Source organism: Centroberyx gerrardi, chromosome 18 (assembly GCF_048128805.1).
Source record: "Centroberyx gerrardi isolate f3 chromosome 18, fCenGer3.hap1.cur.20231027, whole genome shotgun sequence".
NCBI lineage: Eukaryota > Metazoa > Chordata > Actinopteri > Beryciformes > Berycidae > Centroberyx > Centroberyx gerrardi.
The window spans coordinates 4,074,142-4,101,368 of NC_136014.1; the positions used below are offsets into that span (position 1 = coordinate 4,074,142).

The window sequence follows — 27,227 nt, forward strand, 5'->3', positions numbered from 1 at the left end:
GTAGTCAACGGCGAGAGACAAATAATTGTTTGATCCCGTTTGAATTGTGCCATGACTTACACATATGATGTTTTGTCAATTTAAAAGATAATTTTGCAAGTCAAGAAAGTCGCAGTTTGTTGTAAAACAGTACAGTAACGTTTAGTTTTGTGTGAAACCGCTCAGTGAACTACATCTCTCGTCTCGCACAATATACGTCACCAACACCAACATGGAACGAAACATAGGAAACACACAGGCATCGCGTTAACGTTAGCCCCCACTGTACTAAAACTATCCTAAACCAGTTTAAATCCGTTCTTACTGTCTACCTTCCAGGTTGTGTATAATACTCCTGCTATCTGAGAGGGACTTAGCTTCAGCGGCTCTGGGTAGCTTGTGGAGAGAGGAAGTTACGTCACTTGCGCGACTTTTGGGTGTGTAGTCTTTCTAATTACGTATTTTTACAGTCTTATAGTTCAACAGTTTTACGACAAACTGCGACTTTCTTGACTTGCAAAATTATCTTTTAAATTGACAAAACATCATATGTGTAATTCATGGCACAATTCAAACGGGATCAAACAATTATTTGTCTCTTGCCGTTGACTACCGTACATATTTTTTCCGAAATAAGGTCCCATGGTGGTCCACCGGAAGGGGAGGGACTTAGGCTCTCTATAGATGTTTGACAATAATGTCAGGTTATCTAGCTAAAAATAAATTACATCATTGGAAAACTACATCTACACATTTACAACCATACAAGTCACATTTCTGTGCTAAGTTTGTTTTGGACTTGGTGATACTAAAACCAATTATATTAAGTGATCTAAAGGCTAGGAACTCACCAGTCATGTCGCACAGACAGGCGAAAAATGGACAACAAGACTAATTTGAATATTATGTACGTTCAGCAATAGGACCATCGTCCAAATGCAATATGGCAAATAGTTTAGCCAAGTTTAGCAAGTGTCAAATCAGCAAGCATGATAGCTCAACAGTTGCAAAACGAAATATCTGCAGCTCATCTTTATGCTTATGTGAGCAAAATGCAAGTTAGACAAAACAGTCACAGTCAAAACATAACAAAAGAGATTGTTAAGGTAAGGCAATAAGGTAATTTTTGCATGTGAAGCTACTGATGTTACTGTATTGTAGTTGCTCAGTTTGCAAGGGTAACAACAGAGTTGTAAAAATGCTAAATGTAACATATCTTTGCAAAGATGAAGTTAAAATGATAACATCAAAATAATAATAATTGAATGCATTTACATTATACTGCCATTGCCAAACAATGACAAATTACAGAAGTGAAATGTAGCAAACAAGAAACCAAATGCCAAATTGCCAAATTTCATGTCTCTATCATGTACCATCTCATGGCAATTTGAGAAAGAAGAACAGCACCAGCACAGAAACAAGCAATTTGAGAAACTGCTGTTTCTCAAATTGAGATGGTACATGATAGAGACATGAAATTTGGCATAATGATGGATAATGGTGTGCAAATGCTTCCCAATAAATATGACCCCAGTCGGCTTGATGGAGACGCTATAATTAAAGGCCCAGATTTCAAGCCTTTGAAAGGCCGTAACTCCCACACTGTACGTCCGCTTGACATAAAACGTGCTACGCATTATTCTCTTGTGTTTGAAGTACAGATTTGCCAGATTTGGATTCAACCCTAGGACATTGCGGTTACATGGCATATGCCACTAGGAAGGCACAAAGGATAATATTTTCAGTGACTCAGAAGTATTGTTTTAGTTAATAGAGCTCTGTATACTATATAGCAGTATAGGCTATATATTATGGGAAATTACATTATACGTCAGCTGCCTAACCCTCAGTCAAATGTGTTTCAGTGCAACTCCAAAAAGAACCAGTTTTAAACTGTAGTATTCAGCGTACAAATGGAAAAGTGGGCATAAAACATACTGACATAACATTTATATCAGCATATGTAATATTTTGTAAGAAAAAGAGCTGTGAAAAGTAGCAAACAGGAGAATTAAAATTCCTCAGACTGTGTGAAGTCTTAACCTAATACTCACTATTCAATTCATGCAGGAAGTAAACCTACATTTGGTTTACATTATATTACACTTGCAGTGGGTGAGACCAGCACCCATGACTGGCCTAATGAGTGGCATCGCTTTCACTGTCACGCAGTGGTTCTGATGCGAAACAACAGCGTGCTATGAGATTGAAATGAAGAAACACCAGAGCTCTGATGTTGGGCTTACTCATTGACCTTCTGGCTGATAACACAAGCTTGTATAAGCTGGTTGACCTTTCCACATCTGCATTGTTTGTCACATAGTCTCTGTACTTATTTGCAAGCATTGATAGATGAGGCGAGGAGTCCGTCACGCCGTTCTGAAACGAGTCGGTGTGGACAAGATGTGGCTGGACCGAACTTGGCGAAGTGCAGATGGAGCTTCTTCTGGAACTTACAGAAATCCAGGAACATGCAGCGTTTATCTTCTTTGACCAGGACAGTGTATGATTGGCTGAATATAACATGCGAAGGAAATGGGTTGCTGGTTGTCAACCATCCATGTATTTGGGCAGTTTGTTCCTCGCAAGTCGGTAGGCCTGTTCAAAATGTCTCACCTTCTCCTTGTTTGTAGCTTGTGTGATGCGCACATGCAGATAGCAGCAAAAATGATATGAAGAACCTCCAGTATGTGAGCGCGTTCATTGCCAAGGACTCGTTCCTGTTGAAAGAGGTTACATAGCAGACTTTGACTTCTAAGGTGGAGATGAAGAGTTTGAGAGTTTGATCTTGTGTGAACAGCCTGCAGGGAATTTTAATATTTATTTGTTTAAATGATGACACTCAGTTGAGGTTAAATAAAACTGCGCATTTGTCTTGCAAGAGGAGAAAGCTGCCCATACAGACACACACACACAGTTACTTGAAAGCGTGGCAAGATGGAGGAGTGGGAAGTAAATCGATGTGTTCTGCGCCACAGTTGACTTTTTCCCAGTTGTTAATGAACATGTCATTCACCAGCATCGAACCACAGATCATCATTTTGTGTACGAAATCAACAATGAAATTGTCAAAATTAGAATCACTGTTGGATTTTTTTCCTCTGCTGCCATTGTTTTGGTGTATAGGATGGTTATTGGTCTTTGTCTTTCAAACGTTTTCTCTGTGTTACACTCTTTTCATTTCAGGCCAGCTTGAGGTGGTCATCATATCTAAATGTTCTCCATTTGTCAGTGACTATGTTACACGTGGTACAGAACAGCTTCTCCTCATGCTCATGGAAATCTGTATAAGATTTTGCCCATATGCTTTTTTGACAACCATGGAGCTGAAAAATGACGCCATTGCAGTCATTTTTCGCTCCCAACCCAGACTTGCTGTCTGGGTTGGGTTTTGCATAGCTGTGAAACTCATGTGAGTGACCTAACACGGGAGTTTTAATGTAAAGGCAAAATACTGGCTTAAACAGAATCACACTTGTAATCACTCATCATGAAGGCCCCCCATACACACACACACACACACACCTTTATACAGAAAGCTTCCAGTTCAAAGAATCAATGAAATGCACACACACACACACATACCATTGGCTGTAAATTAATGTGAGATATCGTAAATGACTCCACTCCTCATCTGTTTGTTTCTTGTAACCATTATATGCTTTTTGTAACAATGAATGTCTGTAAGATCCAAAGCCTAACCAGGGACAAGGGTCGCAAATTAGCTTTAGCTAGAAACCCAGTATGCTGTGCATCTGTTTCATGTTTTTGTAACCTGTAACAATGATTTTCTGCATTGTCCCTGACAAATAAACCGATAAATTAAAAAATAACCTGTTTCCGGTGATCCAACCCGTTCTCATCAGCAGCCATAGTTGTGTATAAAGCTGTGATCTCTATGTTGTGGAAAATTCCCTAATTGTAATTTGGTGACTCTATGGGTGGTGACAAGCGATGATCAGTGGGGAACTCCGGCTGGAAGCCAGACTGTGAGTGACAACAGGATAAATTATGTGACTATGTTAGACAGCTCATCTGTCCTTTATTGCTGTCTAGTAGGCGGTGATGGGAAGTTGCAGTGTTTTGCATGAGTTTCTTCATGAATCTGTGACGTTCCAGTAGAGCTATAATGGTAATCCTAACATCATCAAGGTTTTTTGGCCATTCATTTGTAGCAAAGAGGTTTCAAAATAGCTAGCTTCTATGTAGTTCTACTCATTCAATCTGTAGCACAATGTACAAGGCGAGACAAGTGGCTAAACTGAAAGTATGTGTATTTTTTTGTAGGTTTAGAAAAATGCGAAACTCAAAACTGAGAACCTTAACCCCAAAATGGAGTACAAGTTCCAGAATTTTGCGCTAGAGCATGTAGTGTGGTTGACAGTGACAATGGTGCAATTTCTTGTGTGGGATTGCAAGTTATTAAGTTTAATTTTGTCTTGACTTCACAAGCCTGGCACGTCAGTTAATCATCTAGACTCCACACAGCATATAACAGAACAGGACTAGCTACACTGCTCTACATGTGAAGATTTGTAATGATTTTCATGTAAACTAACTCTTTTCATCATCCTTTAAGTAGGACACTGAGAGGGCACAGGTCTCCTCTGATCATGTGATAGGTTGGGATGGGTGATGGGTATTGTAGTAGTTGTAGTAGTTGTTTTCACTATCCAGCACATCAGTGCTGGATGGTGAAAAAGCTTATTTCTTAATATGGAGATTGAAACATTCATATTCAATGACTAACAGTCATGTGGTGCAACACACAAAAAAATTCCAAGCCCTATGATTGCATGGTATTCTGCGTTTGTCTCAATTAAATTTTTAAACTCAGATTTTGTGATTCCGTCTTCAATCTCTGCAAAATAATAAACAATAGTGCCTTAGGTCTCATAATGAAGGCCCGGTTTGAGGGTGCACCTTGTAAGGAATTAATTGACTGATCAACTTCAGCTGTCTAATTGCCACTCTATTTTCCGTTTCCATGAAGGTTATGGAAAAGTTATGGGTCAAGTGTGAATGAGAGCTGGACTCAAAAGTTGTAGGGTTAGAAATAAATAAATAGCCTACATCTGATCTTCAACAGATGAAGCACACAGAAGTTATACATTTAATCGAATTTTGATTTGGATCAGAATTCTGGCATGATGAGAAATAATAGGCACCTGTCAGGGATGGTTAGACATGACAAAATCAGTAACCTCCTTAATTCGTGTGAGATAAAAACAGAAGACATGATAATAATAGTAAAGATAAGTGACATTGATGTTTTCAACTCTGCGTGCTTCTCCGTGAGATTTGTGTGAACCTTCTGCTACTTTTGCTGGAAAAGCTTAATTGGCGGTTACGTGCATCAAGTGTGAAAGTGATAGATTTGTGAAAGTATTGAAAGTCAGCAATAATGTCAACCTAGGCAATTTAAAGAGCAGCATCACTCATTTTAGAAAATCCTAGAAATCCAAGTTCACTAAATCAAAAAAAGAAGTGTTCTTTGGGCATAGGGATCGCACATGATTACTTAAATTCAGTGGTACTCCTGTTTGGCAGCTCAACCATAGTCGGAAGAAAGTTTTTTTGCACAACTGCATGAGTGAAGAACCTACAGTAATGACTGTTTTCTGTTTCTCTGTCTCTCATCCCCAATTTCTTTCTCCCTCCTCCTCACCCACTCAGAGGCTAGTGGGGCTCCTCTCTCCCCCAGGGATGGTGCCACGTGACAGGGAGGCCGTAGAGCCATAGCCCCACCACCACCAACCCATCCTCTGGACCTCAGGCTGCTCGGCCACCGTTGATCTCGCCCCCGACCCCCACTTCTTCCCGTCATCATTGCTCTGAGCCCAGGACGAGGCCACAACAGCCCCCACATGACTCACCCTCTGGAGCCCTAGATCAAGTAGGTACAGAATGTCAAACCAGATTTGTGTGTCCTGTTTGAGCACTGCATTGTGTCTCAGGGCAGGGCTGTGTTAGGCTAACTTTATGTAGCCTAACCCCTACCCTTTGCTGTTGCTTTCCCTGCAACTTCAGCTGATTCTCTGCAGACTCTGTGTCACTCTTGTTTGACCCTCCGCTCAGAAAAAGAGCAGCTTTTTTCTGCCAAACAGCCAAGCGGCACAGTGGTCAAGCACTTAATGGGTGCGTGTATTCTCACCACCACGGAAGGTGCGCAGCCTTGCTTGCGCGTGGAATAGAAGTGTCTGAAAACAACTCCGCTTGTGTCATTGACATTTCATCAAACTGTGAAGTCCCACAGGAGCGGTGGTAAAAATATTGCCGCTGCTGAATGAATGTAGCGGAAACACTGAATCAGAGGGTCTGAGAGTTCTGCCAAGAACATATTTACTGAGCAGATCCTTAATAAAGTCAGGGGCCAGTCTGTTAATGGATTTAAAAAACAAACTATTAATGAATCTTTTAGAATCTATTCTAAAATTAACTGGTTACCAACATAGGTGCTTGGAAACAGGAGTATTGGGTGCTCTCTTCCTGGTTCTAATTAAAACTCGTTGTAGCTGTCCTATAGTCTGGAAGTTCTGAGAGAAGGGCTTGATAGTAGACAAGCCTGTTAGTGATAAAAGTGTGCATTAATTTCTCTATATCATCATGGGTGAGAAAAGGCCTTACTTTGGTAATATTTTTCAGGTGATAAAAGGCAGTTGTAGTTAGATTTCTGATATGTGCTTCAAAGCTTACATCACTATCAAAGATAACCCCCAAGTTCTGAGCATTCTCCCAAGCAGGAGATTTCAATAGTAACTAAACCCCACCTAAATCTGTGGTGAAGCCTGACACCTAAAGGCCCTGACACACCAGGCTGACGGTTGGCCGTCGGCCAATGTTGGGCCGTCGGTAAGCGTCTGTGTCCCTAGTTTTTGCGGTGTGTCCCGCACCGTCAGCACTAGTCGGACCCCTGTCGGCGTCTTTTCGGCCGATTGAGCATGTTGAATCGGCGTCGGAGCCATCGGTGAGAGAGATCACTCTGATTGGTAGTTCGTGTTTTGCCTCTGGATGATTGGACTGATAAATTCCTTCAACATGTGGAACTGAACAGGAAAGAGCCGAGCGAAATTTTTAAAATCGGAGGTTTCATTTATCTCCAGCTCTCGACACAGGTTCGGGAAAGCCCCTTGAGCCTGTCGCTGGAGTAACGTTATTCATGATTTCACCCATTTAGTGCGGTTTCTCCTTATTTTTCGCCTCCGCCTCTTCCTTTCTTCTTCCACAACCAAAAGACCAAGGGCTGACAACGCCAGTGCCATTTGCAACTTCTTATCAGACATAAGGTATGGAGAGTTATTTCCCCTCACGCAGGCGCAGAACGTACGTGCTAGTTGGCCGTTGGCTGTAGTCTTTGCGGTGTGTTCAAGTGCAACTTTTTGGACCAGACGCAGGCGATGTGAGGCGACGCAACAGTCGGCCTTCGTCGCCGCTGGTTCTTTGATGTCGGTTTGGTGTGTCAGGGCCTTAATGGTGAAAAGTAGGGTACTGAACTGGCCATCTTCTATTGGCTGCTCTTTGTGCCAGGTGATGTCACCACCTGTTGTACTCTATAGAAGGTGACATCACCTGGCACAAAGACCAGCCAATAGCAGATGACCAGTTCAGTACCCTACTTTTCACCATTAGATGTCAGGCTTCACCACAGATTTCGGTTTGGGGTTTAGGTACTCTTTAATGTTCTCTGTCAGTGACTTCAATTTAGTAATCAACTTCTCTCGTGGCACCTCGGGCCCAATTACCAGAATTTCAGTTTTATCTTTGTTTAACTGATGAATATTTTACACCATCCATGCATTGATCTCTGAAAAACAGTTACTAAGGATATTCATAGAACACAGATCATCTGGCATGACTGAGATATACAGCTGTGTACCATCCGGATAACAGTGGAAATCAATGTTGTGTTTGCAAATGATGAAATGAAGCAATTGAATTCAACATAAATTGTTTGGAACTTGTTGGGCAGCATTTAGGATCAGGTCCACTGCAGTGTGAACAGCTAACTACTTTATTCTGTGAAAAGTCATTGTTACCAGCTTCATTTGTATGTGTGGCTTGTTTTCCGCTGCTGGCTAATTGCTTCTAAGTTTCTTCTCCATCTCTCACTCACACTCAAACATACATACAGGCTAGTCTTCTGCTTACATACCTCCTTCATCCTATGTCTTTACATACAGTATACACTTGAGATTAAAATGAAAGAATATTTTGAAAAATCTTTCTGGGCAGGAACAAATCTTAAAAGGCAGGCTGCCCAGGCAAAGCCTAGAAACACTGAACGGTACCGAAAACAATTCCCTGACTCTAGTGGATAGCAAGCTAACACTGCAAGAAATACATACCTTAGCCATGGCTAGCCTGTTAATGGCAGTGCTGGCAGGAGTGCAGTCATTGGCCTGGGTGCTGACAGAGTGCTTAGAAAGCAGCGTTCTGTCAGAAAAAAGGTGTAGGTAGCTTGGGTTGGCCAGTTGCAGCCTCTGGAGGACAAAAATGTAGCTCTAACCCAGTGGCAATGCTAGGGAAGAGCTGCCAGCCCATTCAGTACCATGACAGAGTGATAGTCTGTCCCTTGACTTGACCTGTAACTGCAAATGATCTGTTACCGTTTCCTTGGGCCCTTGAAGCAGGTTAAAGGGTAATACCGGTGTTTTTTTTAAGCTTGTGCCCATCGTATAGGTTGCTCCTCTCCTTTACATTATTCCTGGTGGTGGCACACTGTCTGCATAGTTGGAGATATCAGGGCTTATTTTTCTACCTTCAGAGGAAGCCATTTGCTGCCATTCATTCTGGCACAGTATGAAAAATAACTTCCACAGAGTTGGAAATTGCCCAAACTAGATAATCCATCGCAGTAAAAGTGAAGCCTTAATTTGCTTTTGTCAGAGTTTGTTCTATCATCTTTTCATCGTGCCTGAATTGAGTGCGTTCATATCAGTGTGCATTATCTTATGCTCTGCTTACTGTCAATCATCAGACACCCACAGGAAGAAATGGAAGTCTCCGCCAGGAAATTATCTATGTATGAATTCTAAAATAGAGTGGTCTTCACCTTCACTTTTGTCCCAACGCCACCTCCTCTACACTGTTTCTATGCTACACAAGGTGACAATATGGATTGAGTCGAAAATGACCCGATCTGCTTTTTCCACTACCTTCTGTGTGTAAAAAATGAGCAGAATCTTAGTAGTAAGCACACGCAGAGCCCTCGTCAGCATTGCTGTCGCCATGGGAATGTGAAATATGACCCAGCCTGCATTTACTGGCATCATTGTGTCTAACCTGAATGCAGTGAAATTTATCCTATCACCTCTTTTGGCAACATGTTGTTGGGTAGATGTAGAGCACAGAGCATCTTACAACTAGCAATCTTTTCAGTAGCATCAAGTGCTCTTCTCAGGACCATCAAGTGCTCTTTATATTAGAGCAGGATTAATTATCCATACAAAGATGATAGCGTTCTCCCGCACTCTGGAAGGCTTCAGACCCCTTCCACTATTTGTAATTCTTTGATGTTTCTGTACATTAGAGCAAACATTATTCACTTCCAGGTGTTTTTCACAGTCACTCATCAACAGTAAATGGGTTGAAATGGTATTTTCACCCAAAAGAATGAACTGGAACAGAACTGATGCTGATGCATAGTATATGTTGGGTTAAGGGTCAAAGTTAGAATTAGGTTTAGGTTATTACGAGGCCCTCTGGGGTGACATGGTAGAAAAAAAAACTCGATGTGTAAATCCGTGCGAACGGATTTGTAAACTGTGCGAATGGATTTAGTTTACAAATCCGTTCGCACAGTTTACAAATCCGTTCGCACGGATTGTGAATCCGAGGGCACGGTTTAGAAATCCGTTCGCACAGTTTACAAATCCATTCGCACGGATTTACACATCAAGTTTTTTTTTCTACCATGTGACCCCAGAGGGGCTCCGTAGGTTATGGTAAGGGTTAATGTTAATTTAGGATTAGGGCGTAGGTTTTGGGTTAAGTTTAACTTGCACATAGGTGTTGATAAACTGGGTGGGTATTAAATATATAACGCTTAGCTAACATGTTGATATCGCTGAGAATCAGGCAGGGATAATGTGGCTCTGTGCAGTAATCACAGCCTGAGTAAATTCATGAATAAATTCAAATTACTGAGCTGCAGATTTTGCGCACCACAATGCTGTTGCCATTGAGTATCATAAATAAGGGCCACAGTGGCTAATTAACGCCATTTGTATTGCCAATTAGGAATGTGTGTGCCCAACAATCATGATATTGATTTATAATAAGTATTGTGGGCTACATGACAGTTTTGACTCCATATGATGGTTAAAGTGTGCTGCAGCTATCCTTGGAATTTTCCCTCTTAGTCCAGAAGGTCTGTGTAAACACAGTCTATTGTCGCAACAAATTCAACAAGTTCTTTTTGGAGGACAATGGGTTGCCCAGCCTTCTTAAATTTGTTTCTTGGTTTTTGTAGTAGCACGAGCTGGATTCAATATGTGTTTCTCAGTACAGCCCGCTAGACTGCTGAGTGCCTGGGGAGCCCCGAACAAACTAGCTCATCCTCAAGTCTTCTTGTTTCCATCAGGTGCTTGTATATTCGCCATACAAGCCTCCTGGCTCTGCGTCTCCAGGAACCACTGAAATTGAGGATAAATGTCAGCAATACAAATTCAATCATCATTTGTCTCCTGATCACTTTGCTTGTCCTTCACAAACATTCCTCTGTGTGTCACCTTTACTTTTGACCTGAAAGTAAGAGTGAAAACAGAGTGAAAGTTGGCGGGCGGGTCCAAACTAATTTTTTGACCACTGTCCTAAAACACAAGTCTAGTTGTCTCTAAGTGCAGGCGAACAATCCTGGATAAAAAATTCAGCAGCACTTTTCTTAGTCATTTGCATGATCATTACCCTGGTCATGTGTAACATTGTAATATTGTGTAACATATTTCATAACTAATGACAAATCTCATGTGATCTCACAAGATCTATAGTCTGCTCACTTTTGGCCAGAATATTTGATCAGACCTAGTTATTCACCTACATGTGTCCATAAATTGATATGGGAAATAAAAAAAATGTAAGAAATACAACATTCGGTCTAGAAAATATTGTATTTTATGCAGTTGTTTATTCATTGTAAATGTGCACTGATATCATTGTGCCGTGCAGGACTTGTGCTTTTTTTTCCTGGCCATGCTAACATGTAGTGCTTGGTTCAGTTGGTACAGGCTATAGTAACAAGAAGCACATGCAGAGCTTCTTGTCCTTGTTCAACACCAAGACTAATGAGGTCCTTAGAGGGAGCGATATTTTATATGTGAATTTTGGTAGTCAGTAATTTTCAAGACTGAATCAAGAAGCATCAAGGAGAGATATAGGTACAAATTACTGTTAAATCTATCCATACCTGTATTTTATGAAATAACTAAGCTGACATAGTCATTTTTTTGTACTGATACCATAGATCCTACCTAATTAATCATTCTCAATGAATATCCTTAAAGTATTTTTAAGTGTCGTGTTTTGCTTTATTAAAATTGACCATCATTAACTGTTTAGCATTTCAGAGCTCATGCTTTTCTGACATATGGGCTTGCAAGCCAGCACTTTGTTACTAGCTAACTGTAGACCATTATGAGTGCATCCACTGCCATGCATTGACTTCTATTAGGGGAAGGAAGCCAGTTTGACAGTATTCGTGCAACTAACTATATAATAACTATATTCTATATAACTATAATATGTTATATTATAGTTATATAGTATAGAATATAATAATAGTTCATTATATTCACAAATGGGCACTCCAGATGATGCAGTATCAGTGTGGTATAATTACAGACCTTGAAAAATTAAACCTTAAAATCTTTTTTCCCACCCCAAAACAGTAACCAGCTGACTGTAATTACACAGCTAAATAGCCGGCAGCCGGCGCAATTTGAGAACTCTGGACATCTTTATGATATTCCAGTTACTTCCTGTGTTTTGAAACATTGGTTTGTTTGCACAATGTAACATTGGACAATATTAAAACAAGTGAAACAATTTATGTAGGTGAGATTAAAAAAAAAAAAAGGGCCCATACAGGGTGTTTAGAAGAGCAAAACAGACTATTTTGAAAAAATCGCGAAATATTACTTTGTCATAAGCATGCCACAAAACGTGACCGAGACATTAGCTGACTACCCTCCTGTCTTATTTAAAGCTGTCAATGAATGAATCAATTTCTTCCAATCAATAGGCACTGCAGAACGCATAACTGGCTGAATTTGCAGGACTCCAGTCTTCACTGTCTTCACCACAAGCAGCTGAGGCAAACTTAATGGCCTCTCAATTTAATTTTAAAGAGGACCCATTAGTCCAGGCCAAATGAATAGTTTAGAGAGGCAGGAAAGATGTATTTTCTCTGAGCGGCCTTAGTGCTAATGAAATGCTCTGTATGTGTGTGTGTGAGAGAGAGATAGTTACACACGCACACACTCACACCTGTTTTCTTCCCCTGTGTTGCGGGCTCTGAGACTTGCGGCCCCGGACCGACTGCTCAGCTCTGACTCGGCCTCCCATGGCAATTCACGGGTTGAAATGAGGACATACACAAACACACCATTACACAGAGACCAATGGAATATACAAAGTTCAATAAATTATGAATATTAATATGGAATCATAGGGCAGATGGCAATCTTTTAGATAGACATACTGTATATATCTAGGAGTCATGAAGCCAGCTTGTTACAGCTCACCATCCAGGTCCAGGACAAACTGCAGTGCTATTGTTCACTTGTGAATGAAACATTTCACATGAATTTGCAATCGGTAATCGTCAATGGATGCTTTAATTGAAAATTACTTGTTGACCTAAATTTTAAATTTTACTGTTCTGCAGTTCTCAGTAAATGCAAAGGCAGACAGCTATGGAGGCAGAACGAAGTATGTGATGCAAGCAAGCCTATGAATTAATGTTCTCCAAGGAAAGAGAATGCACTATGTATGAAAACAATGCATATCTATCTGTCAGTCTGAAGCCAAATGCATATAGCAGGATCATATGAGGCGCATCTGATTTCGCAGTCCCTTTCCAAAGATGATATTGTTGTAAACCCAGTAGAACGTTTATTTTGAAGAATAAGAATGCTACAGTTTTGAATTTATTATGTTTGAGGACACATTATTTACTTTATGAAAAATCTGATATTTGGACATTCGTTTGTCAAGTAAGACTCTTAACATTTAATGTTTTGCTCTGCCAAAATCCAGAGAAAAGATTTTAAAAAATTTTGATGGTTGGATTATGAGAGAAAAGACTCAAGCAGTGAAAAATAAATTAATGCAATGCAATGCGAAAACCCTTTCTGCAGAACTAATTTTGTGCAATCCTCAGTTCATATCAAAGTGCAATATATCTTGTTTTTTTTCCATTTGCCGAGTTAAATTCAATTGCCCAATCCTAATTTCCATTTTCAAAATTAAATTCATAATTTCTTTACAGCTCAATCCTAAAGATGGCAGTCAGTTCCTCCATGAGCAGATAGATCTGTAAGAGGTGTCAGGTAGGCACATATCAATAAAGGTCTTTTAGTTGACATGCAGCACTTTCAGGCGGCCATATTGGAGGTCCTGAGCTTTCTGGCAACAGTGGCTGTAAACATATGGTTGGGTTTCTAATTGTACAACAACTCAACAGAACTCAATAGGCATGTTTAAATCCCGTACTGTTTTTGACTGGGAACTAATCATTTCCCCCCAGATCTGATCAATAAAAATAATGTCAGCTTGTTAGCTAGCTAACCATAGTATCTGGTCAGCTAACCATCACTGTCTTGTGGTAAACACTTCTGATTTGTGCATTTACTAATCTATCTAATAGAAGCTATCATTGGTAGTGGCTAGTACTCGCATCTTAATATTAACATTGGTTGCTTTGCTTAATTAGCCTGCGGTCTGGCTAGCTAACAAAGCCAAAAAACAACTATTTATGCAGGCTAACTGAGCTGACTCTTGTCTAATAACAACTCTGAGTGCTTTGGAGTAGAGACTAGGGCTAAAGACAAGACAGTTTACTATGTCCCAGTAATCTAAATTTGGAAACAAATTATCTTATCAGACTATTCACTTTTATAAGATTACTGAATCAGCCTTCACCCACACCACAATCTTTTTTGAAATATCTCTCCATGATGGTGCCAGATGTGGTTGCTAGGAGATTTGTGACGCAACTGCAATGCCTCTACACACTACCTTATCCAACTCTGAAAACAGCAGGCTGACTTACAATAAGGAGACAATTTGTAAAATAACTACTTTTTTGTCTCCCCAAATAGGCAGAGTATGAATTATTAACTTATTCATACTTTCATAGTATGAATTGTGATTTTCACAGAATGTGCTTAACTGGTGCTGGTAGATCTCCCCAGCCTAGTCAAGTAAAATGTGTAAAATGACTTTCTGCCAAGAAAGGTTACCCACCCGTTTCCTTCATTTATCAAGGTTTCCAGCACAGGAATGCTAATCTTTTATCACTTGACCACTCTTACTGTATCTGTGCTGTAACATATCCCACACACTGACAGAGTTTTACATTTTGCATGTTTTGTAAGTATAACTTGCCTCATAGATCTCATGGGGGTTCCCACTTAGTTTCTAGCTCCTTTCCTTGTTACACAGTTGTTGAAGAGAATAGCGGCTATGCACAGTACTCCATCGTCTGCAACTTACTATGCACAGGTTTTAACATGTATTCCATACTCTAAGGAGGCTAACTGTAGCAGGGCCTGTAGAGCTTTATGCAGTCCAAGGTAATTTCCTACTCTTGGTAAACATCCTGGATGAGGGTGTACACACAGATGGTGGGAAACAATGGACTGGGACTGAGACAAGAGGAGGCAGAGACTGAACAGGCTATTTACTAGAGATGGGGACTCTAGTCAAATGAATTGTACTTGAGTCTGACTCAATCAATGACACAAGACTTGCTTGGTACATGGAGAACTTGAGAATTATACTTTTATATAATTGATATGTTGAATCTGATACTGTATATATTGATTGATATTTTGCATTTTTTCTGAGCCATGTTGCATACTCGTGGATACAGTTGTAGGTCGATTCTCTATTCTAATTGGACATGTGTTTATAACCCCCCCCCCCCATCAAATTGGAGAGGTGAACAGCTATAAAACAAAACAAAAAACAACAACTTAGTAACTAACTTAGAAGCATGTTTACCATCTTGTTAAAGTCAACTTAAACTTATTGCAGTGACACAATTGTTCCTATAGGTTATAGAGTGGGTTAGCTTAGTTGAAGATCTGGCAACATTCACTGTCAAACCTAATGACTTATGACTCTGGGTATGGAACAATCAATTCTGAGCAGAAGACCGCTTGAAGTGCTCCTTGGTTCACCTAAGGGGAATAGGTCGGGTGCTACAACGCGCTCTGTAGCTCACTGCAGAGAGAATGGGATAGATCGTCCAAGATAGAGTTCAGCTTGGCCCTCATCTTCTGCCACTGTCTCATGACTGTCAAATCATCTGTTGTATATTTCGAAGGACCTAAGTGTTCTTGAGAACAGTCTACTCTGGCCTCTCTTGTACAATGTGTCCATGTCAACATTCATTGCGCTGCCAGGAGAACTGTCACTCCAGAGAAGCCGCCGCAGTGTCAGGCGGATGTACACGTAATAAAGTGATGGACAGCTGCTTGAAATGCGAACCAACGTGTGAGTGATTTGCTGTGTATGAATATGGGTCAGAGGAATAAGGTGACTTAGTTGGTTTGTTAGTTTTTTTAGTTTCATTTAGTATATCTCCATCATACTTGGGATTGCCTATTTCTGTTTTGTCCTCTTTTGCACTTTTGATTTTACACTATATGGGTTGATAGCATTTAGTAAGGCAAACAACATACTTACATGAATGATTTCAAGAAAGTTCTTCATTGTAGTGACCTCACTGTACTGCTTGCATAGTGGAGTCTGCAGAATGCACTTTTACACTTGCATTTGACATATCTTCTCATGTTATTCGGACACATTGCTTTAGACGTTTCTGTGAGTACGTCCTGAAATTAGTTGTTTCCGCTGTAGATGCAGAGTACCTCTGCTGACATATTTATCTATGCCAAAACTTGATGCCAAGTTTGACCAGTTTGTCCTGTACTGGGTGAATGGGCATTGAGATTGTAGTACAACAGTGTACCAGGGTACTACCATGCGTACTGCAGGAATGCCTGGTATGGAAAGTCATAGCATGGCTGGTCAAATGTGTAGGTTAGCCGCTGAGGTTTAATAGTTTCACAAAGGAGCAGAAGCACATAGGGAAACAGCTTGTTTCCATATTGGAGTTTGGAGTTCTTTGCTCGTAAAGCGCCGGCTTTGTGGTTGGCACCCTACTGTCTTTGAGATGTCTCACCTCATTTACAGCATAATTTAACCAACACATAAGTGTGAACCGACACATTTCTCTAACTAAAGTTTACACTTAGGCCTAGCAAGCAAAGCATTAAAGCCTCGGGCAACTTCGCACTGGGAAACTTTGCACGTTGCTGGCTCCAAATGGCAGGAAGAGGTAACTGTTTGAAAAATGTTGTAATCATGTAATGTGACGTTGGTGAACTGCACACAGCACGCTCATGTTTATGTGGCCGGTCTGTGATGCTTTATACCAAAGGATACCAAAGGGACAAAAGAGGCAAAAGATCTAATGTTGGTGAGTCCAGCTTTCTGTGGACAGAGCTTTCACTGCTGTTTAGGGAGATAGTTTGTATTTTGCTCTTAAGTTTTGATTTGTCACTTTCTGCGGATGGAGAAGTGTACATACCCGATACCATAATTTAATCCGGGCAAATACAGTGAATCTACGACGTCTCAGTTAGTGGCGATGCGTTGCTTTCCTCTGTTGCCCAAAATTTCCCAAATCAGGATTTACTCTAGGCCACGCCGTTACATTTGTGTCCTTAAATATCAAATGTCTTGCTAGAATTTGTTTAGTCTGCCCAGTTTTCTCCTTGCAACAGACACTTTATTACAGTTTGCACTGAACATTGCTGGAGCGCCTTCTCTGAAGGTAGCGCACTAGTAAAACCACTACCTGCTATTCTGCATGTTGTGAGTTTTTCTCACAGTCCAAGTGGAAAAATCCAAACAAATTCCTGATTTCTGATTCATTATTTAGAATTATAAAAAAAATCATGAAAGAATCCAGACCATTTCTAATTTAGACAATTTGGTCTCTTTTTTTTGAAAGACACTGTTCACTCTCGACCGCCTAGCCAAAACCCACTAGTCTCTCAGTGGGAACCCTCTTCATATGCTATCTGATGAATGCAGTGTAGTTAAATCATGCATACAGGCTAATATTTGGTTTTGAAAAATATCAAAAACGAATTGCAACATTTTCCCAAATTAACCGATGCAGTCACTGTGCTCTGTACAAACTGAAGTGAACTGAGCTGATCATGAAATGAAGCGATTTGCTTGAATGCCCAATTACAGCCTGTATGTGGATGGCCTGCTCTTCTTCAATTTTAAATAATAATCAGCATGATAATTGCAGTGATTTAAACTCAGAAAAGTATCATAATCAGCCAGACATGATGCAGATTACTGCCTTTTGGATTTGTGGAGAAACATTAGGCTTTAGTGACGCAATTGGGTAGATGTCTGTGCGCAGTAATTTATCAATAGTAGAGTAATAGCAGATTCAATTTCGGTCATTGATTGAATTGTGAGTGAATGGACCCTAACCCCTGGCCTCATGTGGCAGCCACATGTGGACAGCAGCTTCCCACAGCAGAAGAAATCTCTTCAGTCTCTTCAAAGCCAGACTTGAAATGCTGCACAATTATTAGTACTGACTGGATTATAGTCTAGCTATATGCTAAATGGAGAGATTTCAAAATAAATTATATGCCAGTAATTTGGACAATTGTTGTTAATGATCACCTGTCAAAATATCAGTATTTTCATTGTGATATGAAGTGAGAGTGAATCAATATAATCCCACAGGTTCTTGTATGGTATTGTGTTGCACTGTAGGCCTGTTTGAGAGGAGCTGTATACATTCTCTGGTCGTGTCCTATATTCCAGAGGGCGGGCCTTAGCAACAGTGACTGAGCAGCTTCTCATGGGCTGTACCAACTCAGCCAGGCAGGGAGGGGTGGTTGTCTCGTGTGCACGGAGCAGCATGGTCAGTGTGGCGGCCTCACCTATAGGCAGCCGCACACTTTCACACACACACAGTCAATGCGATTCAGTTGAACAACTTCATTGGTGTGCGTTTTATCAGAAATAGTATTACCAAAGCAGTTTACAAAATGTACAGTTTATACATTCAGACCGTATTGAGATGATGAATGATTTGGTTTGAAAGCATGAACTATACAATAGCGCATAATCACAGTTATTTATCTAGGGAAAGTTAACTGAGCACCATACTCCTCTGGTCATGGGATTCATGGAATTTTTATCATGGAATTCCAAGAGGTGTATTCCAGACATGCGAAGTCATTTGATCAATTCTCCGGGGAAGTCAGGAAATATCATTTTTAGGTCATGGAAGCACTCCGACTTAGTTATGGAAAGTCATGGAATTTTGTATCAGAGCCACAGTGGGAACCCTGAGAAGTAGAATAATGAATGAAATCAAAGCTCATACATGTAATACTCATGATGTTGCTCATGTGTATGTGTGTGTCGGTTTTTGTCTCTCTCTTTCCCATCCTCTCTTCTCCCACAGTCGCTCTTTCCTCCCTCTACCATCTCGCACTCGTCCCTTTCTCCTTCCTTTTCCTCCCTTTCTCCGGCCTGCCTGGTAATGCACCTCCCCTACTTCCCCCCCCCTCAGCTCTCCGCCCGGTGGTCTGTTCCTCCCCCCTCCAAGCCATACATTGCTGCTGTTGCTGCTGCTGCTGTGTGTGTATGTGTGTATGCGTGTGTGTGTGTATGTATGCGAGGTGATCAGGATAGCCTGCGGAATGAGAGACCGAAGGAAGAGAAAGCTCCGAGAAAAAAAGAAAGACAGATCTAAAGATAGTGGGACGGCAAGCGATTGGAATGGAGAGCCTGTTAAGGCGTTGGACTGCATTTCTGAGAGGTCCGGCTCTGCCGTGCTGTAGCGGCCGCTTCTTCTTCTTCTTCTTCTTCTTCTTCTACTTTGGCCGCTGAAGGCTCGATCCTCCTCCATACATCACACGGAGAGGGAGGGGGGGTGGGGGGTGGGGTGACATCAGGCCCGAGAGGCTGATCTGGTCTACAGGTGCGTGGATTGAACTTGTGTCTTTTTTTCCCTTCCTCCTACTTTTTCTTTGATTTCTTTTTTTTGACCTGTTGTTTACTCGTAGGTCGGCATGTACGAGTGTGTGACTAAGGCTGTGTTCACACCGCAGCTGAAACTGTTCTAATTCTGTTTTTTTTTCCTCTCACATGTGTCGCAGATCTGATGTTTTTTAATCATTGCAAATGGATACGCGGTACTCATTGGATCTTGAGGCATGCGACCTAGATTCAGTTTGTATTTGAACGCTTAATGTGAAATTTGTCAGCATTGCCATTACAATAAGTAAACCTTATGTCATTCACCTGAGAGTCCTAATTTTGGTGCAACGGCAGCTTGGCCCAGCCAGCATTTAGCATGGAGGAAAGAAAGCAAACTAGCTGACTTGATTGGTGGAGATACATATGTGTTGGCGGGCCTCGTTGCTCTTCACATTGGTATCAGATATGGGTTACCTGTTAAAGTCGATATGAACAGTCATCCCAAAAAATCATATATGATCAGCAATTCCGAATTGAGCATTAATTAAAGCCTGCAGTGTGAACGAAGCCTAAGTGACCGTGTGGGGTTTTTTTGTGTTGTGTAAAGAGTAGGAGAGGCTGGGCAGAGGCCCTCTGGCAATGTGTTTGTATGATACAGCTTTTTGTGTGTGTGTGTGTGTGTGTGTGTGTGAGAGAGAGAGAGAGAGAGAGAGGTTAGGTAGCTCCATGTTTTGCCATGCTATCTGGCTGCTGTTGTAAATGCATGCTCTCTTGGCTGTGCTGTGTGTTTAGATTTTTTCAGCATAGACCTGCTCTACTCTATAAAGGGAGGGAAAGGACTGAATATTTGCTTTAGGAGGTTATTCATTTTATATGTTTGTGTGTGTGTGTGAGAGAGAAAGAGAGAGAGACACACACAGAAAAGACAATTTGGTTACCTTCCAGAGTTGTTAGTAGTAGTTAGTTGTCAGACTTACCTGCCACCAGCATTTGCCTGATAAAAGTCAAACCCTGTTGGTGTACTATGTGTATTGTTGAGCAACAGATCATGCCTAAATGAAAGTGCACAGCTCATTTTTCCACGTGTGACCTGTGTGCCTGACATCTCTCCCTTTTTAACCCTGTCCGTTCACCTCATGTTTTTGTTTTTCCCCAGTAGTGCGCTGGCACCGTGTCATGTTTGGTTTGCGCTCAGCTCCTCTGGGGGACCAATCATGTGGTCTCACAGGCATGTCACATGGACCACATTCTTGTCATGTAAATCACTGCCTTGTTGTTTCCTATGACCAGACCATATGACCACGGAGCTTACTTTATATTAGCATTCTGTGCGTGGGTGTAAAACAGCCTATGAAGCTCATTATTTCTCAATAAGCCCTCATCACACAACATATTTATCATTCATCTTGTGATCAAAGGGACATTTGCATTGATGAGATTCATGTATGAACGTTTGATGTAGCCAGGCGCAGTTTGATTTCTCATGCATGGGACTGCTTGTGATTCACGACTCGCATAGTAACAATCTTTGATACATTACCGAGGACATTGCGCAGTGTAAACACGGTGTAACAGGTTCTTGCAGGCTGTGGCCATAGTTAGCTACCTGCAGTAGATGGTCGGTTGACTGAGGGAATGATCGAATGAGATCTGAGAAGTTGAACTGGCAGATTGTGCCAGTGTTTCAACTGATTTGCAATACTATTATTGACAGTGGAATTGGAGGTAAAATGGTCTTTTCTTTCCGAGACAGATTAAGAATATGGCTCTTAATATGAGAAAATGGCTCTTAATATTAAAAACATGACATGTTCTCAAATTCATAGAAAAAAGGGTTACCTTTTATTTGAATAGTCCAATGTTGATACTCTACTTTCTATCAAGTGACTGTAATGTGTCATTAAAGGTCTACTGAGATTCAAGTGATACTCATAATAGTATGGAAAGTAGTATCAGTGTCTGGGATAGAGTTAATCTTAGGGTTGGGGTTGATAAATAGAGTTAGGTTTAGGGTTAGGGTTTCAAAAATTGGGTTAGGGTTACAATAGTGCATAGAGATGCAGCAAATGACACTTTGTTGAACATCTACTTTTTGTCACCTGATAGTTGAGTATCAACATTGGACTATCCAAATTAAGTGTCAACAGAAAAGTGTTGCACCGCGGTCCCAGGCACAAAGCGCAGACAAATATTCCACAACACTGAACAAAGCATAGCCTAAATGTTGTGCCACTGTAGCCTCACTCTTTATCAAACTTACTAAGGATTTTTGGCAGAAAACGACACATTCTGTAGCTAATTCCACAGCAGCATGTGACAGAATGGAATCTTCCAGTGAAGTTTGCAAATTCACCCCCCAGTCAAAGAGCGATAAACGAGAAAGATCGGGCAACCTTGATTCTCATTCCAAAATAACAAGTCATAGCTTTATGTTTCTATGGATGAACCTGCTGAACATCGGTTGATGAAACACGTCTCTCTGCACTTGATGTTGAGGGGTTAGAATGTGCAGTGCAACCTTTGGACGCATCCATTGTAGACCAGGAGACAGATATGGAAGACGGAAGGCAGGATGAAATGTGTCATCTTAATGGAATACTGTTGCCTCTCACCATCCATCAGTTATTATCTGCTGTCCTGAAAGCAGGATGTGTGTTGGCGATGGCAGAGTTAACTGTAACAAGTACTAGACCAGAGCTCCAGCTCTTTGCCAGGGTCTATCTGCTTCAGAGAATGCAGGACACAGGCCATGGAAACCTGATAAAAGCACACAGGTCAAGGAGGCAGTATGTTTAAATGCACACTAATAATGCGATTATGGCTAATAATCAGAGTAAGGCATTACTCCGATTAAGATTAAGAGACATGACTCGCCAGTTCCTCTATATCTCGTTTACATGCTAATTATTTGCAGAATTGTGGGTAGTTTCTAAATCCGTTCCACCACTTTATACTTCTGTTGTTTCACCATCAGAAAATTCTACAATTCTACAGAAAACTCCCATTTCATATCTGTTGCTGCCATTTTTATCGGCCTGTTCCAGTTGCAAAATGCTGTCCTCTTGACACTTTTGACCTTAGAGGATACTTTATGAATATTTATGTACACTGTGAAATCTAGCCACAAAGTCTACCATTTGTTGTTGCTTTCCCCTGCTGCTTCAGCTGATTCTCTGCAGACTCTCCGTGTCACTCTTGTTTGACCCTCCACTCAGAAAAAGATGAGCTTTTTCCCACTGTACAGCAGAGCAGTACAGTGTTCAAGCGTTTCGGTTCCACGGCCATAATGAATGCATGTATTTTCACCACCATGGACAGTACGCAAACTTAGAAGCAAAAATTTAGAAGTGTCTGAAAGCAACTCCGCTTGTGTGCTCCAATGATTTCAGTGTGATGTCGTCCAAATATGACTTGCTTTAAACATATGGTGTTTATTGGCCACTTAACGCTTTAACAAAATTGTCCCCAAAAAATTTTAAATGCCCCTTAAAATAAGCTCAAGGGAGCAAGATGCTGATCTACACCGCACCATTGTTCTGTGCTTCAATATGCTTGTTTGCGGCCCACCAGTTAGCTTGCCAGATTTGTGCCATTCTCCATTGACCTGTCTCATCAACAAGCTGTTTTCACTACAAGGCCTGTTGCTGATGGCAGCCGTGTGCCAAACTTTGCTTCCCCTAAAAAAATAAAAAAAAAAGAGTTTCCCTGGCGGTGTCTTCGTCTTGATTTCACACCGGCAAAGAAAAGAATCAAATCATTTTTGTGGATTGTTTTCCTGACACTGGCTTTTCAAACGGTAAAGGAATGTTTTGAGAGGATTTCATTTGAAAGAATGAAACTAGCCTAGTGAAAGTAACAAACCTAGTTGCCGGAGATCATGCTTGCTTATGATCATATTAAGTTGTTAGGCTGTACATTCGTCTACTTGACAAATGCATTTCCCCCAAGATAATTTCCTTATGCAGTAGCAAAACAACAACACACACGAGGACAAAACAAGGACACACCACCAGGGAAACACACTTTTTAGGGAATACAACCTACAAAGTGTCCTACTTGGCACCTGCTCAATCTGATTATTAGTCATGTATGAATCAAATTCAGATAATCAAGATTTTTATTACTGGAAGCCATGTGCTGTTTCAAATATTAGACTTTGATACACACTAATTTGTATATATTCAGTGTACAAAACGTGGAGAACACTTAAGCTTTCACCTGGACTCGACTGGTCAGTCAAATTCATGGAAGGAGCAGATGTTCTTGATGTTTTGTACGCCGAGTATTTGTAAGTCTTGGCCAGTTGAACGCAAGATCAAAACACATGGGGTTATACAAGGACTGTCCAACAGTTCGACGCACACACACACACTGATCACGTTCAACGCTAATGATTTTAATCAATGATGGCATGACTATACAGCACACAATGCCTCAGACAGTTGAGAAGTTCCGCTACACTGAGCACTAGCCTGTACATCTGCCCGGCTTATACAATTCTGATCTGTGTCCATGCACATGACCTGTACATATTCCTGTACATATCTCTGTATACATGTTGCTGGGCCAGGATCCGAAATTACCACCCGGCACATTGGCCAGCAACTATATGACACAATGAAGAACTTGTCAAAAGATTTGCCCCAAAAAGACAGAAACCAAATCATAGAGTGTCCAGAATTGGCCACAGTTTGCTAGTGAATTCAACAGTTCAATATGAGCATGACTCATTCATTCATTCATTCATTCATTCAGTTTACATACCTGCTTATTACTATTCAGGGTCATGGGGGGGTCTGAGATGCAGAATGAGAATGCTAAGGTAGTGCTAAGGCTGTGTGAAGCCGTTGACATCAATGCCAATTCTGTATGTCTATTTACAGAAGTTTCTGCAATGATATAACTAATGCACTGTTGCAACTGAAATGTCACGGCCTGAATAGCTGCAAGAGCAACCGTGTGTGGTCAAAAATTCACACCCTACTGCCACAGTGTGTCCAGTACTGTGACGTCTTTTTTCCTTGGATTTTCTGTTGATGCAGTTTGAGTTTCTCTTTTCTTTCTCTGTTCAGTCATGGTGGCTATCACTGCTCATGCTAACTACCCAGTTCTTCTTCTGCTTATTCCAAACAAACCAGAAACGTAAAATGCATCACTTCTTGTGCGGCAGAGGATTTTTCCCAGGAAAGAGCTACCAGACACCGGGTGTTTAGAACAGAAAATAGAAAAGATTTCATGAACTGGATATAGGTGGAGTCATTGTTGTGTTATATCAATCAGATAAAGAGTAAGTAAAGAGTAAGGAAAAGTAGGCATTTATTTGTATGGCAATGTCCCTGATTATTACTTTAAATAGAGACTCAAAACTGATTAATTCAGCACAGCCCATTGCCTACCTTCCTTCCTAGCTGCACTCTGTCCTTTGTTGTCCTGTAGACTGCCTTGGTATTGCCTAGTACTCCTATATCCACTCACACACACACACACACACACACAAGCTCTGGTCCCGTTTCTGGGAGTGTGCGATGTACTTGTTCTGTCTTGTTTTTATGATTCTTATTTTTATCTGTTTTAATCCGTCCTTTGTTTCCTGCAAAGCACTTTGTGACAAATCCGTTGGCTCTATTAATAAACTTGACTTGATTGGCGGAGCGGCATAATTGGGGCTAAGTTTGGTCAATATTCCGTTATGCACGTCTGCCTACTGTGGGGCTATAAAAAAATGTGCTATCGCTGGGAGTCACGTGGTGCGAAGCCGAAAGCGATTTCATTGACCGCAGTCTTTTGCTGTGTATTTAAGCATATCATAAAGCGGCCAGTCTCTCAGAAACTAGGGCTATTGCTATTTTTATTGATGCTCTAATGATGTGCGACGGTATTCTCCCTTCTCGCTGTTGCGGAGGGATCTTTTTTTAAGCGCCGTTTGTTTCGCAGCGTGAGGAGGGCAAAGGAGGAGAGGGGTGATTTGAGGTGAAATGTAAACGAGGCTGGTCAGGAAGGATTAGCATCCTGTGAGCAGCGTGGCCTTGCGGCAGCTCCAGCGCTGTGACAATGGCAGCTTGTTTTCGCTGGTTGCCCACGGATTTTAAGTGCGTTGTGTGTGTCTGTTACTCTGTGTGTGCGTGTGTGTACATCCGTGCTTTACAAATTTCTAGTGTGCAGATACTACAGCATGGATGCAGTTTTACAGTTTAAAGGGCCTAGTGATTCCTACTCAGAATATCCATAGGTCCTGAAAATGTCTTCAATTACTAAACAGTCTTAGGTTTATTTACAGGTCTTATTTTTTGCACCAGTCAGTGATTCTTTGCACTGCATGTCCACTCTTTTTAACAGGTTTTGTAGTACAATATGCATTCTATCTGCTTTACTAAACACACTTTGACTTCATGTCCCTAAACAATTAATTTCCTGGTGTCCCGTTTCTTATTCTGCTCATTTATGGTTTCACAACTTTAATTAGCTATGTTCAGTCAGAAACCTGCAGATACTCTGTTACTCTGTTCTATTCGTGGTGTGCTCCAGTCTCTCCTGTTGTAGTTTCTCCATCGGCGGTGTGCTCCAGTCCCTCCTATTGGTCTCTGTCAGCCTGTAGGGTTGCCTCACACACAGCAGAGGATGCAGCGTTTTCTGTTGCCATGGCTACCCACCTGATGCAGGGAGTGAGGTAGTCTGTAGACATTGCAGATAGGGAGCGACGGTCGTGAATCCATTGAGAGAAACAGTGGAGGAAGGTTAGAGACATTAGCTATGTTTCCATTCAACTGTCAAGCGAACTTTTAAAATGTGGCAAATAAAAAATGTGAATACTTTTCCGTCAGCTGGGTTGAAGTGCATACATCAGCTTCAGTGGTTCCCATATAATTTCAATATTTTGGGCGGCCCATCCAGGTAGATTAAGAGCCACTTAATCGGAGTCATTTTTGTTTCAGATTCATTTTGGATGCTGTGATAGACTGGCATTCAATATACTCAGGTGAGAGACTATAGCACTTGAAAAAATATGAGATACAAGGCTCGCTGCATTAAATGTCAGTATCAGTGCAATTGCCCCCCAATTTTATTGTAAGTGCATTAAGCATCATGAGCACTTTGCAAACATATTGTAAATGCTGATGCAATGCATTGTTCACATCAGAAAATGAAATACATCATTGCGTTGTCATGGTTTGTAATACATCTACCACATACAAAATGTGGTAGATTCTAATACTTGTATTAGCTTTCCATTAGGATTGTTTTATTAAGATTGTTGTATTGACACAGTAGATATAGATGGCAGTGTTAATCTTATCACAAAAGAAATGACAAAAATGCTTGTTGTCAACTCTCCGTCTTGTCTCTTGGCTTGATTTAGTGGATTAACGGATTATCTTTTTCTTCTTTTCCTTCCAAGATATAGCCTAATACAACGGCTTCTAAATCCTCATATTCCCTTAGCCGTATTTTGCTCTTTCACCGCTGCTGTTGTTGTTGTTCTCTTTGAGTTTCGGTCACCGCTGTTTCCCGTTTCCCTTGGTTACGGTTGCCTCTTTAATCTTCATGTGCCTCCACTGGTGTGGAGTGTAAATAAGTGAAAGATATAGGCTGCAGATTCCAATTTAATACAGATGTAAATGGGGTGTAAATGACATCCATGTTATCAATTCTCCCACCTTCCTAGGAAGCTTTATCTAATGGCTAATGTGTGTTGCTGAGCGGTTAAAGGATTGTTTAGTGCCCAGAGATAGACGAGCGGTCCCTTTCAGTTCTCTGTCTGTCTCACTGCTAAACAGATGGATTGGGAAATGTCTAAATGTTGCAAGTATATTCTACACGAATGCAGTGGTGCTAATTTTTCTAATCTACAGTCAAAAGGAGTATATTCAGTTTTAATCCATGAGTAGAGTAAATTGGGTCAATATGACATGACTAAAATCACACTAAATGTAAAGAACATTTTCATCCAAAGACTATGACTAAATTAAAAAATGGCCTGAAAATTAACACTGACA

General features: G+C 41.0%; 1 protein-coding gene across 1 annotated transcript in view; it reads left to right on the forward strand.

The window, feature by feature from the left end:
• Positions 1-27,227, forward strand: part of ncoa1 (nuclear receptor coactivator 1) — a 75,472-nt gene that overhangs the window by 12,350 nt on the left and 35,895 nt on the right. The window contains exon 2 of the mRNA XM_078289716.1: positions 5,659-5,878. The gene's annotated coding sequence lies outside the window, so the exon portion shown is untranslated. The remainder of the gene's footprint in view (positions 1-5,658; positions 5,879-27,227) is intronic.